Consider the following 10,061-nt stretch of genomic DNA (forward strand, 5'->3'; position numbering starts at 1 on the left):
AATGTATTTGTGCAATGGTTTTATATTAAGAGAAATCGGCGGTACTTTTACAAGATTTATACAGAGAAGCAGCTATCGGAGATATCCAAGAAAGTGGGTGAGCTAGGTGTGTAACCATTTTTGTTGCATTTTATACGAGCATACTTTACAATGTATAATATTATTAGCAAAGTGAACAATATCAAACACAATTTATCTCAAGGCATAGGTAAGCTACTTAAGTATAAAACACATAAATTAAAGACATATTCTAAGTACATAAGTTTGGAATCTATTATCTATAACTTATTTGAGGAACAAATTGTTAGCATCAAATTCAGCACAAAATACAAAGCTAGAAATATTGTGTGGCGCTCTTCTTGTTCACGAAGTCTCCGTCATAGAACACCCTAATGCAACCCTTGTGGTTGGATTTCATCACGGTTTGATTGATACAATAAGGGGTGTTCTAATGATGATGTTGCTTTCAATCCTCACTTTCGAATTCGTACTATTAACGTACAGACATCGCACGACAATCGCGCGGCAGCCTTGCAAATTATTGTGCGTCGTGCGGTGCCCATACGATTTATTCAATTTCATTAGATTGTCTTACGACTGTTTAAGGTAGATCGCTACTTTCCGACCGAAATTTGACAACATCTCAGATCTTGATGATTTTTGGTATACAGACATGTAGATATGTAAGCTTTACTTTGCAGCATTATTTCATAATTAAAGAGCGTTACTATGACGTCAAAGCGCCCTCTATCGGTGACGGTGAAATTGCGTCTTTTTTATCAATAAACCGGTCTGCTCTTATCAATTTTCATCCGATTTCCTTCATTTTAATTTTATGATGTTCAGTAAATGTATGTCTTTGTTATGATGTCTTCCTTGAACATTTGCTTAATACTCTGCGGTTCTACGTTATTTTCCCCCACGTTCTGACGTCCATATATGATGCAAATATCGCGCGATATCGCAATAAAGATTTTGAAATAATAGAAATCAACACGGTGAATTTTGAAGACAATCATGCAGGATCCTCAATTTGTGTGAATATGGTTGTGGGAGAAGCTCGTTTTATGTCTGCACATAATGCAGTGCTATGTAGAGCCTATTAAAATAATGAACTATGCATTTTATGTTTTGTGTCTTCTTATTTTTTTTTAATATTGGGTTTAACGCCGCTTTCAACAGTATTTCAATTAAAGCGGAGGGAATTTAACGAAACCAGTGTTTCTCGAAGTATCAACTTCTTTTCGAACAGGAGTCCGAGGTGGACCTTGAAACATTTCATACACAGTAACCCATACTAAAGGATAATCTTTTAGTACAATACGCAATCGTGTCTCGAATCCATGCCTTCCGAATTCAGCGTAAGACCACTTTACCGATTACACCGTGGCAACAGAAGAATATTCAAAGTTAAAAACCCGATTATGATCTCCCTTAATAAGGTAGAAGTCCACGTTATTGTTTACATCATAAACATGTGTTTTTTTTGGTTTTTTTCTTGTTTTTTGTTCTTGTTTTTTTTTGTTTTGTTTTAAAGCAAACTGTATTGTATTAGAAAAAAATAACACGATAATGTCAACATAATACATTATTCGTATTCAGTGATAACAAAAGATGTACAAGTTATTTAATAATTATATTTTGTATTAAATTAAAATATACAGTATAAACTCTACAGAGAACTGCCCTTTGTTGCCTAGAGTGGTTGCTCTACAGAGGTAAAATGTAGTGGAACTCTTTAGAAATAAATAATATTTTGAGGGCCTCTATGTTATATTGTAATGAAAAAGCGGTAAGTATGTATACGTAAATCCGAGTTTAGGAATGGTTATATTGGGTGTTCGAGTCTGCAGTGGCGAATATGCTAATATTTTTTTTTATTCAGTATGATTTTTGCTTCCAAAATGTTTTATAGTTTGTCACATAAATGCTCATTTTCTAATTATCATGACATTTTAATTAGATTATAATTATATAATCTATGTATTGCACAGACTTAAAAATAGTAAGCAAAAAAAAAAATGAAATAAATTATTTTATTTCTTGTACAGTTTGTTTTTAAATTTTCTTAACATATTTGAATATGATTTCTGAATTTTATTTATCACTTATTTCGGCACATTTTTATGCATTTATGAAAGATTTTAAAAGCTGAATGTAACGTAAAATAAATATTCTAACGGGTATAAGCTAAGCGACCTAATATTCTAAATTCATTTATACAGCAATATGTGAATCTTATTTTTTTGAAACCATTTAATTCATATAATAATATAACACTTTTTACTCTTTCATTACAAACATCAAATTATAAAATTAAAAGATGTATGAGACTGTGCCCCGCAAATTAGAAAAGTATTTAAAAAGGCATTGTCGGATTAAACATTGTTAATGCGCTCATCTAGCGCATGCTTTCAATGAGAAAATAATCAACAATTTAAAAAAATATACATTCCATCAAGTCCCTGTGTTGTTTATACTTACTATCGTAATGTTTGACGTAAGGAAATTGTTATTAAAATTTTGGTATTATACTTTGAACTCCAACATCTATTAACGTCACCAAAACCATTACGTTTCACTCACCCTTTATCTTATTTTAAAACAGTAATAGCAAAAAAAATATTACGTCTTGACCCTATATTTTTGTTGCATAAATATTTTCCTCCACTATCTCACTACACGCTCAGAAAAGTATAGCAAAATTCACCGTGTTGAATTTCCTTTATTACACAATCTTCATTGCGATATCGCGCGATAATTGCATTAAATATGGACGTCAGAACGTAGAGAAAAATGACGTAGAATCGGAGACTGTTAAGTAAATGTTAAAGAAAGACATCATTACAAGGACATATATTTACTGAACATTATAGAATCAAAACGAAGAAAATCGGATGGAAATTGATAAGAATAGACTGGTTTACTGATCAAAAGACGCAATTTCGCCGCCATCGATAGAGGGCGCTTTGACGTCATAGTAACGCTGTTTATTTATAAAATAGTACTGCAAAAGTCAATCTCACATATCAATATATTTGTATACGAAAAATCATCAAGTTCTGAGATAGCGAGCTACGTTAAGCAATAGCATGTCTGTTGCAGTCATTTTGCGACGACCGCACGGAATGTTGTCGGTTAAATATCGTGAGAGCCATGCGACCGACGTAACAACAGCGTACGTATGCCGTTCGATCTACAAGTCTATCTAGATAGACTGCGAACAAGGTTGCAACCTTTCTACGACACATACTTCTCTACAAATCGTACGAACTAAATTTCGTGCGGCTGGTTTGATAGAGGCTTTACAGATGTGTTATAGAAGGGCTTGTCCCAAGATGACAGAAACAAGAACACTTTGCTTATTTAAAAGTTTTGGTAATATTTATAAAGATGGCTTTGAAACTTAGTTCTTACTAAATATTAGTCTGATTAACACAATGTAAATAGTGATTTTTTTCTACTTTCTTCCTTAGTCTCATTCTTTAGCCTGATGGTTTAACAGTGCAGTATATAACTTGAAATAATCGCCTGTTGATTGAGTTGCTGCGATAACCATTATAGTACAGGCAAGGGAATTGTTTTTTGTTTTTGGGGGTGCAAGCCCCCAGTGTAATTACGATAAATTCAGCTTACTATGGTTTGAACGCATTTAGGCTATCTGCGCGGAGCAAAAATAGTTCCAATATTTTGCTATAATATTCATATAATCATAATACCTTATCCATTTCAAAATTGACTGGTCATTTAATTACTAACTTTTAAATACTTTTATTACAAAATTACATATACCATTGCTTTACGCGATTTGAATATTACTACGCAAGCAGTCGATAAAAATTCAAAGAAAACCAGTTTATTTTTTCTACCTTCTGGTTCCCGATGCATGAAAGCCAAAATACGTACATAAATTTAGTGTCAATTTTCTTAAGTCATAAGTTACCCTACCAGAGAACACAATAATTCAGGATAAAATGGAATACGATTTTCAAATTAATTTTAAGCTTAAAATGCTTAAAAAGTGTGAATGTTAGAGAAAAAAATGTATGCGTATGAATACGGACTATTTTCTTTCTGACGTCATTTTCCCGCAATCGCCATCTTGGTCAGAAAGATTCTGAGAAAGATTGAGATTTGCTATCGATTAGGAAGTCCCAGGTGTTTTAAAGAGTTGTAAGTTTTATTATACGAACACTTCATTAATCTCCTTTATACATAACTGTTTAGTAACTGCGTTGCTTTTTCTTGCAATTATCATTAGATCTAGCAAAATCGTCAGGAAAACGACCAATATTTGGCTGTTTAGTGTTTACAGAAAAAACAGCAGGTCAAGATGTTTGTTTATATTTTATTATGTTGCTTTTTTAGGTGCAATCTATTCCGTAGAATGTAGAATCAAGTTTTCTTCCCAATCTGGTAAAGCTTTTGATATATTTCGCTGATATTATGATTATGATTGATGCAAATTTTAGTGCATTGCATCGATTAAGTGTCAGCTCGGCCCAAAAACGTACTCGGCCCCAGAGTCAGCTCAGCCCTTTTTTTAACTCGGTCCACTTTTCAATTTATTGATACATTGGTTTGTTTTATCACTCTTTATTGTTGAAACTACATAATTAAGTGAACTGATTAATATCTGGATTATTCATAAATGTGAAAAGATATTTCTTAAATTATTATTACATTTTTGGGGATGCTTAACTACCTTTTGAACACATCCCTATTAGCTATCTAAGCTGGAAAAAATAGGTCCAAAACTTTGCCATGGTATACAGGAAAAATATAATAATCGGCGAAAAATGATAGTTTTCTATTTTGTGATCATGATTTTTGCAAGTGACTGGAGGTACTGCCCAAGTCCTGTAATGAGTTAAATCCTATCAATTAGAGTCAAAGAACATGCATAAATATAGTACCAACATTATTTAGTCATAAGTGAACTTACTATCATAAAACGCAACAACTAACAAAATATTGCAATATGTTGGGTTTTTTTCAAATCGATAAGCTTTGAAATGCTTCAAAAGTGCAAATATATTGTAAGAACTTTGTATAATGTGTATGAAATATGAATACATACTATTTTCTCATGTACGTAAGTTTCCCGTATTTTTGTAATCACCATGTTGACAAGGTAAGCAGGTAAACAATGCAAAATTTTGTTCACTGTTGAATACGACTGTATTATATTCATTGTTTATATTTTACTTTACCTTGAAAAATAATGCAATCTGGTATAACAATTACTTTATCCCTTTGTATTTCCCTTTAGTGGTTAATAATGCATAAAATAAATAGTGTGAAAGAAGTCCGTTTCAACAGACTCGGCACTTGTCTAACTGGTCCCACAATTTTAAAGTACTGCTAATAATTACAATTGTTATAGTAACACAATATGACTAAAGTTCAACTTATTAAAGTTATTTCATACTTGTAGATCTGATTTCCACAGTTTTGCCTTTATCAGATGTAGTATTTCATGATATTTATGGTCAGTCCATAATTTTATAGATTATTTATTTGTAAAGTTATAGACATTTATATGAAAATAGTAGTTGTATTAAAATTCAAAACCACAGGTCAATAATAATAAGATTACTGATTATATTATTAAATATAACAGTATGTTATATTCAGAATAATTTGATGACTATCAATTTTCACTTTAAAAAAAATTAAAAGTCATCATACGGTGATGAAACTTGCCTAATTACCTTTGTTGATACAAACAATCAATAAAAACAACCTGTCTTAAGCAGCGGAATTTTATATACATCATATTTAGTCATCGTTACTTTTATTGTCTAACATCTATATGATTATTATACTGATAGTATTCATAATTTTTGTTGATGGAAGTATGTGAGTTGGTAGAGGAAGGAATAATTTACAATGGCAGCGGCTACCAGTATAAACTAGTCTTGTTTGATTAAAGTGCTGGCTGTATGGGAGTCACATATGACAAGCATATACTCGCTGTTGAGGCTAGCCGTACAGCATTTTAAAATTGAGTTGCCTGAAACAATAATACGCAAACTTGTTTTTCTAAAAGAAGATTTTATTGAATATCATATACAATTTACAGTTGGTATATTCATTTTTAGTGTTTGATGATCAAAATATTTTATTCCTTCTGAAAATCATGGTGTGAATGATTAGTTCAAGTCTGTTTGAAAACGCAAAGAGAAATAGACTGAAAATTATTAAATCATTTCTATGGACAATATTGGTGTAAAACATTTGTAATCAATTAGTCAATTTCCAGCTGTAGTTGGATTATGACAAAGTATTTTTAATAATTTAACTTTTAGCTACTTGGAAATTTCATGCCAGATGTTTGCTTACCATTACATTTTGCATAAGAGCTCTATGATTGACATTAAAGTCCACGTGCATATTTATTTCTGATAGATCTTTCGGATATCTTGTTATAATATAAATGACTGAACCTCATCATAGTATTATTAAGAAACAATATAAATTTTATATATGTTAATTCTTTGTAAAAATGTAAGAAGACTTGCAAGTTACTGACTTTATCATTACATTTATTTATTATTGAAAAAATACAGAACGGCTAGGCACAATAGTGCATATAGGGTAGACGTACCAAAATATATTGTTGCAGTCATGACGACTTCCCATTGCTGTCAACAAACTTTATCCGTGTTCATAACTTTTTCAGATCTTGGTGTATTGTCCTCATACTTGGTCACAACAACCCTTCAAGTAGAACAGACTAAACTTGACCTTCGTGTTAACATTTAAGGTAAAATATCTAAATTTTGCTTGATTTTTTGCTAAAAGTGGCTATAACTCTGTTATTTTTGAATTAATGTCTTCAAACTTGAACACAACAGTCTTTCAGGATAGAACCTGATTCACTCATAAATGTCCTTGAAGCTTTTCTGATCAGAAGTTCTGCAGAATGATACAAATCCAGAACAATTTCTTTTACTTGTGTCGTGTGGTCGATATTCGTGTTTTTGAATATCGTTTTTATGTATCATTTTGTCCTTGTATTTGTATATATATCTCTTGTATTTGTCTGTTTACAGTCCGATATACAATCCATTATCCCATATCATTCCTATATCATTCCATTTCATCATCTCATTATAACAACTAATTTCTCATATTTCCTTCTGACATAATTTGCATGCCGGGCCTCAGTTTTTACGAACTTCCCGGAAAATCCACCTCACGCATGCGCACTTTGGTATAAATATTTCTCTTGGTTTGCGCCAGAAATTGTTTATCTTGTTTATTTATTTATCAAGGCGTATGTTTATGTCCTTACAGGTAATTGTTGTTATTCATTATGTTTCATTATCATGCATATTTCCATTGATCGTTTATGTATTTCGGATCTGTATTTATGCACTTTGATATAAATATTTCTCTTGGTTTGCGCCAGAAATTGTTTATCTTGTTTATTTATTTATCAAGGCGTATGTTTATGTCCTTACAGGCATAAACGACCATTCATACATTTGAAAAGGACCATACGACATTGGTGGCCAGTGTGGATTTTTATGTTTGGATTGGTATTTTTCAATATTCGTCCTCGAATTTCAATATAGCAGGGGAGTATGTCACGGTTCAGAACTGTTCACTATTTAGGGGAGAAGATGTGTAAGCGGCCGGATAGCTCAGTCGGTAGAGCCGCGGTACGGTATTCCGTTGGTCCCGGGTTCGAGTCCCGGTCAGGCTGCACATTTTTCTCACCCTGTGACATTTGGCGCCCAACGTGGGACCGTGACTGATATAGCTCAGAGTTTAATTTACATTGCTCTGAAACTCTGTGAAATTCGAGGACGAATTTCAATATATAACAGGGGAATACCGTACTGCGGCTCTACCGACTGAGCTATCCGGCCGCTTACACATCTTCTCCCCTTAATAGTGAACAGTTCTGAACCGTGACATACTCCCCTGCTTTATTGAAATTCGTCCTCGAATTTCACAGAGTTACAGAGCAATGTAAATTAAACTCTGAGCATATTCAGTCACGGTCCCCCGTTGGGCGCCAAATGTCACAGGGTGAGAAAAATGTGCAGCCTGACCGGGACTCGAACCCGGGACCCTCGGAATACCGTACCGCGGCTCTACCGACTGAGCTATCCGGCCGCTTACACATCTTCTCCCCTAAATAGTGAACAGTTCTGAACCGTGACATACTCCCCTGCTATATTGAAATTCGTCCTCGAATTTCACAGAGTTACAGAGCAATGTAAATTAAACTCTGAGCTATATCAGTCACGGTCCCACGTTGGGCGCCAAATGTCACAGGGTGAGAAAAATGTGCAGCCTGACCGGGACTCGAACCCGGGACCCTCGGAATACCGTACCGCGGCTCTACCGACTGAGCTATCCGGCCGCTTACACATCTTCTCCCCTAAATAGTGAACAGTTCTGAACCGTGACATACACCCCTGCTATATTGAAATTCGTCCTCGAATTTCACAGAGTTACAGAGCAATGTAAATTAAACTCTGAGCTATATCAGTCACGGCCCCACGTTGGGCGCCAAATGTCACAGGGTGAGAAAAATGTGCAGCCTGACCGGGAAATCCATCTAAGGACAACAACAACAATTTACAGAGACAGAAACGTACTAGAAAGAAACCCGGATGGATGCTTAATGATAACTGGAAATTAGATTAATGCTTTTTATTTTTTTTATAGACTAGGTGTGTTTCAACTTTGAAGTTAGGCGTTGTTCGGTACCTGATGTGTTTCGTTTTATGTTTTATACTATGTACCATATATTTTACCTTGATAATTTATAAATGTACTTTACAGTACTTTAAAAATAAAGGATTTATTGTTGAGAGTGCATCTCTTAAATGAATTCACAGTTCTACTGATAAATTAAAATTTTGTTTCCGCGTGACATATATTTTTGCAACTTCTGAGAAATGGATGTGTTCTTAAAATTTCAGGACAGTATAGAAGATTGTAAAGACATAAAGTACATACTGTATATACACTATAATTACTATACTAGACCTGTCCTATGACTTGGAAAATTGAATTATAGCTTACATGACTGTAAATAAAGAATGTATTTACTATTTTATTGTATCATAGATTTGGTTTAAAAATCTTTGTACTTGGGCAATTTTGAACAAATTGTTTCTTAAAGTGTTTATTTGATATGAACTAACATAATTATTGGGATACTATATGTATATCTCATAATAATTATATTTTATCTTTCCAACTTTCTGTTTCAGAAGGTAGGCCTACATGTCAGATTTGTGAATGTGAAGGGCAGGATATAGATTTTAAAGATGCTTTAGGGTCAATGAGGATGGAATCAAGTGAGATAAAGGCTAAAATGTGAGACTGTCAATCTGACTAACCTTGAAGTGAATAAATGGAAAACTGTTTCTTTCAACAGCATGGGCATTTAAGGAAGAGGTACATTATTATTTAGAAGTATTTGTATATGATGTTTCTTAATAATTATATTCTTAATAATTATATTCTAATAGCTTTTTTATCATTGACTTGTTTAAAGGCCGACACAGGACAGTTTATTTTAAAGTCAGTGAGCTTCTGTCACTGGATAGTCTATTGTCACAAAAAGTCAAATTAATAAAAACAGTGTATTTAAACTACATCTTATACTAGCAATTAGGAACAAAAGTAGGTATCAAGAAGAATTGTGACAAGGAATTCAGCTTTCCCTTCCTTTTACCTCGAGACAATTCACATTAAAATATTGAATATTCACAGTAAGCTGTCTGACATATATTATAATCTTGACTTAGCTGTCTATAGTTTAACAGAATCACTCACATTTATTGTTGCTGCTTATCAAATAGATAAAATTACTTGGGGTGTCTGTGGCAGATTGGTTTAGTTTATTGACATTAAACCAACTCCCTTTCACTGCTGTAGCTTTGAGCTCTGCAAAGGTTTATGGATTCTTTCATGTGAGAAAGCTATCCAGCTCATCTATGGAACATTGATGGTTGTACTTTGGTGCTGTTTAGTGCTTAAAATCATAAACAACATAGGGACATCCGAGATCTTCCTCAACCAGTAAAGCT

The 10,061-nt window shown here is 33.3% G+C and overlaps 1 non-coding gene across 1 annotated transcript; it reads left to right on the forward strand.

Moving 5' to 3' along the window:
• The first annotated feature begins 7,641 nt into the window (after positions 1 to 7,641).
• Positions 7,642 to 7,714, forward strand: Trnat-ggu (transfer RNA threonine (anticodon GGU)). The gene has a single exon. It is a non-coding gene; the product is annotated as a tRNA-Thr (tRNA).
• The last annotated feature ends 2,347 nt before the right edge of the window (positions 7,715 to 10,061 follow it).

This window comes from Ruditapes philippinarum, unplaced genomic scaffold, assembly GCF_026571515.1.
Source record: "Ruditapes philippinarum isolate M1 unplaced genomic scaffold, ASM2657151v2 ctg14994_1_1_1_1, whole genome shotgun sequence".
Taxonomy (NCBI): domain Eukaryota; kingdom Metazoa; phylum Mollusca; class Bivalvia; order Venerida; family Veneridae; genus Ruditapes; species Ruditapes philippinarum.